Source organism: Rhinolophus sinicus, chromosome 13, assembly GCF_057876585.1.
Source record: "Rhinolophus sinicus isolate RSI-liver-muscle chromosome 13, RSI-T2T, whole genome shotgun sequence".
Classification (NCBI taxonomy): domain Eukaryota; kingdom Metazoa; phylum Chordata; class Mammalia; order Chiroptera; family Rhinolophidae; genus Rhinolophus; species Rhinolophus sinicus.
Genome location: NC_142513.1, coordinates 32964848 through 32973751, shown reverse-complemented (window position 1 = coordinate 32973751; position 8904 = coordinate 32964848). Strand labels below are relative to the sequence as shown.

Here is an 8904-nt window from a genome sequence, read left to right as displayed (position 1 = left end):
CTGCTGGGAGGGAGAATCACATAGCAAAGGAGCATGGAAATATAGTTATAAAATACAATAGGTTTTTTAAGAAGGACTGAAATTTGGGAATGGTAATCCAAGCTACAGACCTCTCTAATGCCCCAGAGAAAGCAATGCAATGGAGTCCCAACACAAATAAGGGCAGGAACAGCACGATGCAGTTTTTACCCTTGGGCTCCAATATGAACTCAGCCCCAACAGTCATTTGGATGTGGATGGATGAGACCACACCAGCAGGGATGGCTAGAGAATGTGCTCGTGTACAATAAACATGCCTGAGAATTGTCTCGTTACCCCAGCTTGAAGAAGTGGTGTACCATTATGCAATCAACCTACAAAGAGCCATTCAACACCCAACTTTCAGCACCGACTTGGTGTTACTGAGTCCAAAAGAAATGGTGTATCAAGGACCAATTGACCTCTCTGCAAAGACATGACTAACACACTTGCAACAATGTATTGAACAAGTCAGGGTGTGATTAAGTTCTCAACCACATAGAGGAGCTCCTAGAGAAAAGGAGGTATTTTTTAAAGTGATAATTGCACAGCATGGAGCACATGCAGAGAAAGCCTTGGGGAGCTGTGAGCTTTGAAAGAGGACCTTGAATGTCCTATAGATAGAAAGAGCAGATAGAAAATGTTAGATATGCATTTCCAGAGAGGATAATGAGATGAGTCAGAATAGACGGGGTGGGGTGGGGGGGACAATAATAGCATGGGAGATTATAGGACTGTCATTTAATAGCGTTTTAGAAACTTATATGCCAGGAGCAAGAGAGGAATGAAGGAAAACGGCCTGTGCTAACAAATACTTTGGCTGCCCTGGTCTGGGAGAAATTCCTAAACTGCCGTTTGGAGTTAAAGTACTATTTTCTGTGCTATTTATTTTTTTTCCTGCTTCAAACCCATTTACTTTCTGACTAAACTGTGTGGAGAGAAACAAAATTTAAATGATTCAACATATGTCACCCAGAACTACTGGGCTCTGTTGTTCTTTTTTAAAGACAACCCCCTTGAGAATTCTATTTTCGGTTTGAGCAGATTTCCATTTCACCCAGAGCTGGGTGGGATGATACTTTCCTTTCTCTCCTATTCAGTGTGGGAGCTGGTTGGGATTCTTTAAAAGGCCTGCTGTGTTACTGAGTGTCCTGGAAGAATACAGCATTGCAGTAGCTGAACCAATAAATCATGACCTGGAAACCCCTGCTGTTGTATCCTCCTGTTTATCACAAACAGAAGGAAACACAGTGCCTTTTCTTTCTTCCTCTGTGGCAATGTAGCAACCAAAAATTATAATATGAGGAGGGAGAATTAAAATCTGAAAGCTAGATATTTTTCTAGTTTTAGTTAAAATGTTACTCTGGGATTATAAATGTCATTACAGAGATTTCTAATACTCACCCAAATCTGGTTCTAGGAGCACAGGAAGATTACACATCCCTTCCTGTTGTCTGTGGGGTGGAACTATTTGGCTGGTTCTGGCCAATGGGCAGAGATGTGTGTAAAGCAGGCAAAAGCCTGTGCACATTTCTCCAGTGTCTCTTCCCTTTCTGTTGAACAAGGAAGCTGCTTATGCTTGATGGTGCAGCTAAGAGTGACATCCCAACACCCTGGACAACTGAGTTATTGTATGGAAGACAGTTGTCCTGAAGGATTTCCTGGGCACTCGGTGGACATTGTGTAAGCAACACTTTGTTGTGTTCAGGCACAAAAAATTCCAGAATTGTTTGTTATTGCAGTTTAACTTACTCAACCAGACTAAAAATAAATGCTAAACAATATCTACAAGGGTCTAAAATACAGTAACCCTAATTTAGGCTAGAGTAATTATGACTAAATAAAACAGAACCCAGAGGGCAGAGGTACCTGAGCAGCATAAATTGATCCTACAAACTCCACCATGGTTTTTACTCATAGAAGAATCCCTCAAAATCTCATTCAGCACCTAATTGTTCCTACCTCAGACACAATTCGCACATAATTTCTTCTTTCTAGATTAAAGCAGAAAGTTAGAAGAAGGGAGAGTGCCCTGAGTTCCAGAATTGCATCTGATAATTCCTTGCCTATGAACACTGGCTGGTGCTTATGGTTACACTTACAGCAACAGAGACAGACTACATTTTATCAACGTGGGTGTTTTTTTTGCATTCTTGGTTCTGAATTGGATGAATTTACAAGTGCTCTTTTTTAATGTCTGATTTTTTGAAATGTCATTTAGTTTGTATCTTGACAATGACTGTTTACCATCTTCTCTATGACCCTGACCACCCTGTAATACAAAACGTTTCTTAGAGAGATATGGTGGAAAGAATATCAGGAACTTGGTGGTGTTGACAAGAAGTCAGTGCAAGCACATTAGCTTGAACATGCGCCCTGGCTTCTTACCACTGGCCCACAGCATTGGCTCAGAGTGTACACACCAAAAAAATCTAAGGGGGTGTAAGGTATCAGTTTCTTATCATCAAGGAACAACATGATGGCAACAGGAAATGTATTATACAAACACAGACATAAAACAGCCCTGTCTAGTACTGCAAGCTTCACTCATATTGGCCACGATCTCTTGGGGACTCTTTTCTAAGGCTAAGTCTACTTGCATTTAGTAACTCCAGGTATACAGAACTATATATCTTTTATTGTTACTCTCTCCTGCACACTTAACCACTGTTCATGAAGAGCAAAGTTAACAGGTGGTACCTGAGGGAGATTTGATGGAAGCTAACAGGTCACAATGTGCTATAACCATCAGATGTTTATAACCCACCTCTAGATGTTCATAAGGCACCTCTACAAGTTAATCAAATCTTATAGTTTACTAAGCATCATCTATTACTTCTCTACATCTGAAGCCAAGAAAGGAGGGGGTGACTAATAGAGAAATTATGGTGAATTTAATTTTCTAACCAGTTATCTCCCTGAATGGATACCTTTCTCATGAAAAGTGCCATAGAATTTAAGAAAATGGGTGCCCTGAGTTCTTGGCCAGCCCATTTTCCAGAATTGCATTTGAAAATTCCTTGTCTCTGAACACTGGCTAGTGTTTATGATTAGCACCCGGGAGTTTGAAGTGGTGTGGAAAAGAGGGCAAATGAGGGTGATTCATACCAGGTAACTAGGTATAAACTCCAGGAGGTTTTCCCCTCTCAGTGGCACAAGATCAAACATCCTCAGTGAAGAGTCCCTATTGAAGCGGGAAACTTTTACAGAGAAAGAATTCAGTTGTGACGAATTCTTTTACAAATTGGGTGTAATCACAGCTCATCCTTGTACCTCTCACAGCCATAGGACTAATCAGAGCTCTGCAGCATCATTTACAAAGTGGACTGTCAGACACAATCATTTGTTAGCGCAATCAATAATAATGAATTTGTGGACAAGTTCCTTATTTGTGATAGGGTGCTATAGAGATAGTACTATAGAGATAGTGAAGGGTATATGGAGATAGGACCCGTCTCTATCATTTAGAGCAAATGGGCAGGCTTAATGGAACTGAATTTTAAAGGGACTTTAAACTTGTGTGTGTCACTAGTAACTATGCTCTGATTTTCAAGAGCAAGACTCATCTGGTTTAAGAACAAATATACTGTAATTCAGGATTTGCCTTGATCTAGACTCAAATAATGACATGTAAAAGAAGAAAAAAAGCCGCTAAAATAAAGCTGTCCCATTTTTACCAAGGAATTATTCTCCCTCCCTGCCCTCCCCCCCAGGAAATATGGAGCTAAAACAATACAAACTTCTGCTGTAAGTAATTGAGGTTACAGTCATCTGGGTCTTGCAGACTCAAGATTGTGCGCATATATGTTTGATTGAGGAATCAGCATTTGCTCACTTTTGAAGAACTTCCTCCCTATGTGACAGTTAACAAACCATTGCAAGTAATCACTTTAATCTCACATGGCAGATTTTGCTTATTTCTGAGGGGCCACAAAACGAAGGATTTAATAATTGCATTTTTGTCCTCTCAAGGGTTTAAAAGTATAGTCATCTACTATTTCTGCCCCTACAGGTATAATATTGAGGCCTGCCATTTGCCAGTGAAAAGATTGGGAGCAAGAATGAGATGAGGGTAAAGGGTACTATTTCAACATGGTGCTTTTCTTTCAGGAAACCAGACCAATTGAGAGGCAGGTAAGCATGGAGGGATAGTTTGTGTTTCAATAATGGAATGTTGCTAAAGATCTATTGACTTTTTCCTACTTAAGTGATTCTGATATAACACTCATGGAAGAAGGCTGGTTGTATGAGTGTGTGTGTGTGTGTGTGTGTGTGTGTGTGTGTGTGTGTAAGATGAGGTGGAAAGAAAGGTTTGGAATACTTCCCCAAATCATTCTGTGTGAGTACATAGGTCTGTCAACTTAAAATTCATCGTTACCCACACCAAATATGCATTCTTTTTAACAAGTAGCACTGTAAGTTGTTATCAGAGTATTTTAGTATCTCTATGAGTCTTAATATGTCCATTTAAAGTCTCATTGTTACCCAAAATTCACATTCCATATAAGATTGTTAGAAATGAGAGACCCCAGACCATTGTTTTCCATGATCTCGTATCCCCAATCATACTGGAGTTCTGACTTTGAACTCGTCTGAAAGTATGGCTGTTTCCTTGAACTTGAGGTCCATGAATGGACGTCAGAGATCTATAGACACTCAAAATTCTATGAAACTCTGTGCGAGCTTGTATATGTATGTGTTTGTGTATGTTTCTGACAAGAGGTTCCATTGCTTTCATCAGGTTCTTAGAGTAGGTTTATAACCCTCGCCCCAAAAAGCAAGAAACACTGCCTTCAGAAAGAGTGCTTTCTATAGCATGCACCCAGCTCAGTAATACATTTACTCTTTCTTTCCTCTCAAAGTCTCTAAGAATGTAGGCAAAGCTCACCTTTGTCCCTCTCCTATTCCCCTCTGTTTCTTTTCCCTTTACTTTCTCCTCCCCCTTGAACCATTCTTGGCCCTCTATGAATCATATCCCGGTGCTCTCTGAGGAAATTATTCCCTCATGGGTGTTGCTTGCAGACTCTATTACCTCTCTCAGGATTATTTTACTCTGCACTTAGAACAAACAAACAAAAAAAAAAAAGTGAGAGTTTACACCAAAGGAATAATCTGATAGAATTTCCAATGCTGTGGTCTCCAGATTGAAATTACTTAAAGGTCCCTCCCAGCAGCTTTCCAATCCCACCAGCAAGTGACAATATTATTCTGCTTACAGGTGTGGCTGATTCTAGCCAAGCCATTTGTTTAAGCTACAAGAAGTCACAAAAGGACATAATTCTAGTTCAACAGGAGAAAAGTCAGCCTAAGTTGTTGAGAGAGTAAATAAGGGTTGGCTGATTTTCATGTTAATTTGTATTCTGATCACATAGCCTTATCTCTAAGTTATATAATAGCTCTTTAATAACCTCAGACCATATATGAACCTATATCAGTGCCCTCTCCACGAAGAGAAAAGGGTAAGATATGGCCAGAATTGCTTATCTTATTTTTTGTACAACATAGAAGAGCATCTTCCAGAAGGAAGTGCAGGCAGGCGAGCGGTGGGCAGTTCCTTAGCTCACACTCTAAGTGTCCAGCACAGAGCAGCTCTGAAGAGTCTGTGTCAGCTCTTCCCATACCTGGGGAAAAGAAAGGAAGCCCCCACACTCTGTTTTTCTTCATCTTCCTCCTGCTGATTAACCTCCAGCACCCTTTCCACTCCCTTTCTTCATTAATACACCCCGTGTTCCAAAGGGTATTCTCAAACATGTATAGATATCAGCTTCTTTCTCTTGGAAAGGAGGATGTAGCCAATTATCTGTTGATGGTCCTGAGAAAAAATAAATATGTATAATGAGACTGCTTAAATAAGCTAGAAAAGTGGAATCATTTTAGACTGTCCCTGCAGTTTCTGCGACTCTCCTGTGACACTCCTGAAACCTAATCATTTTCCATATTTTGTGAGCAATGGTGGGTGTGTGTGTCTCTGTTCCATTATCATTAATGGGAATTGGGAGCACTTAAGAGGAAGCAAGCCTTTCCCTAGAGATGTAATTTCATGCATTAAGATATCAAAACATGAGAGAATACACATTGATATGTGGTGGATTCATACGATTGGCTCCATTAACACTAATGGGAATGAGGCCCACATCTCCCTGCCACACTGCTGGGGCAGATGTATAAACCCTGGCGCCTCAGGAGGCCCAGGCTTGCTGACTGACCTTGCCCTTGCATGTAGTTTCCTTTGTTGTCAAATGCAGCTGGATAAATACAGCAGAATCCCTGACTGAATATAGATACCAGGTCCTTGCCCTGGCAGCAGGAAAGCTATGAGGAATGACTTTAAATGAATGCATGAGATTGATTCTGTAAGCCACATATAAACATCAGTCCAACCCATTTATGGTCATACCTTTCAAAGAACAGACAAAGCAAATTGATGATATCAGTTTTCCTAGAAAGGAGATGAAAAATCCTGAAACTCAAAGATCTATGTATGCTACAGATCGAAGTGACCTGAGGGACCAGACATTCCCTGATGGGCTCATTGTCCACATTATTCCACTCCAAGCCTCACCTGCCTTTCCTCCCTTAGGGTAAAATTTGTACTTAACTGCCTTTCCTTTGGTGCCTTTTCTCTGTCATACATTCAGATATTCTCGCCCCACTGAATGTTTTGCATATTTAATATTTACTTGATTAAAAAGTCCTCGCCCTGGTCCAACATGGCTGCAGTCGGCAATAAGAGACATAGTTAAGGGGCTTGCCTGAGGCAAGGGGATTCTTAACATTTTCAGAAAATCTTTTGGAAAGAACAAGTCTACTTCAATAAATGAAGAAGACCAAAGAAAATTCAAGCCCTTCAGTTACCCCAGCAAACCTCAACCACACAAAACCACGTTGGTACTGGGATAAAAAGACTTGGCTCATTTACCCTCACAACTAGAAGTACTCCATCCAGCTGCTGAGGCATAGTACCACCGAGAGGGGTTCGGTTCATATTTGATGTGCACGCACATTTGGGACTACCTATGATACCCTGGTAACTGGAATAATTTATTTTCATCACTTCTGTATGTTTTATTCTTTCAAGCAATTCCCAAGATATGTGACAGGAGCTTGTTGTCTCTTTCTGGATGGGAAAGTAGAAGAAATGCCCCCATAATGTAAAGATATCATCAAAACAGCTCATAGTTTATTAAATTATGTACAATTGGCCAGCTTGGAGATAACCCAAAGGAAGAAATAATGGTTCTGGAGAGAATCTTACTACAGACCATAAAGTGTGATTTATAGGTAGAACATCCATACCGATTCCTACTCAAATATGCAAAACAACTCAGAGGTGATAAAAACCAATTCAAAAGTTGATTCAAATGGCACAGACATTTGTAAATGACAGTCTGTGCATGACCTTGTCACTGCAGTGGGAACCAGAGGTCATAGCAGTGGCCAGTGGCAGTGATGTATCTCGTAGGACGTTTGGGCAAATATGAAATACAAGAGTGGAACTCCAAACCCAGCATTGGAGGTGGTGAGAGCAGTTTGTGCAGAATGTCCCTGTGGATGTTCTGGAAGGCACCTGCCACTAAATCCTGGATCTGTACTCACAAGGAAAACAGCAGATGCCTCATCACATACCCCATCAGCTGCCTCAGTCCTCACCTCTCCATCTACCTCTCCCACCCCCACTCTCCCACCACCAATGCAACAAGTGCCACAGTGACAGCTGCCTCAAGGTTCAGAACAATCCCATCCCCAGCAGGACTCTGAAGCAGTCAACCCCGCCCCCACAGCCAGTCCAGTAGCCCAAAAAACCATCAGCGCAACCTAGTCCTCCCTACCAGGTGAAGTGAGCCGCAGAATAGAACAAAGCAGTAGAACCACCACCACCTAAAACCCCCAGAACTGAGACCACTCAACTTCTTTTGCCTCCATCCCACCCACCGTCAGACCTGAAGACTCCCTTCTTGGCTGTCTTGGTTGAGGTCAGCCGCCAGGTCCTGTGGATGCCAGTGACCTCCCCAAAGTCCAGATTCCTCCTCCCGCCCACCCGTTCCCTGTGCACCAGCCACCGCCTCTGCCACCCTCCAGCAACGTGACTGGGGTGTCCACTGCCAGCTCCTAAACCTCTGGAGAGGGCTATGAGAACCTGCAGTCCATGATGAAGACCTAGGGCCCTCGGATGGCATTCTGCCCCCAGCCTATGGCCCACCAGCTCACCTGCCATACTCACCCCACATCCACCCCCACCGCCAGTGAACCCTCTCCCAGCCTCCTTCCTCTTACCCGCCATCTTGTCCCCCATTCCCGGCTACCCTCCACTTCCACCCACCTACAACCCCAACCTCCCGTCTCCATCCCCACGCCTGCCCCCTACCCATGCTGTCTCACTCCACTCACCCTCCTCCAGGCCTGGGCCTGCTGCCAGCTAGCTACCCACTTCCAGCCACCCGTGCCTCCAGCCATCTCCCCACTGGGCACACCTCCACTGGTGGGGCTGAGGTGGGCAGCCTGAATGAGATAGCCTGATACCTTTTTTTTCCTTTGATTTTTTTAACAAAAGTTTTTCTAATCAACTTGAAAAGTAGTTGAAGTGGGTAAGCAGCAGGATACCTTGTATAATGCTAGACAGTTGCAGTATTGGAAGAAATGGCTGGGCCAATGAGATAAAATCAGGGTGGTCCTCCACATCTGGAGAATACAGACAGCGGCTTTCAAAGTAGCCTAGACAGCACTCAATGCCACTGACTGTGTGCTTTGTGTCAGCTGATGTTGGCTGAGTCCTACACTGGGTGACTTTATATTACGTAGCTAAAATGTTAACTGGCCATATTGGCTCAATAGCTTCAGTAAGAAGTGAATTTCCTTCTAGAAATCAGTGCCTTTTTTTTCCCTGTA

General features: G+C 42.6%; 1 pseudogene; it reads left to right on the top strand.

The window, feature by feature from the left end:
• Nucleotides 1–6835: 6835 nt before the first annotated feature.
• Nucleotides 6836–8535, top strand: LOC109449012 (cyclin-K pseudogene; annotated as a pseudogene).
• Nucleotides 8536–8904: the final 369 nt, after the last annotated feature.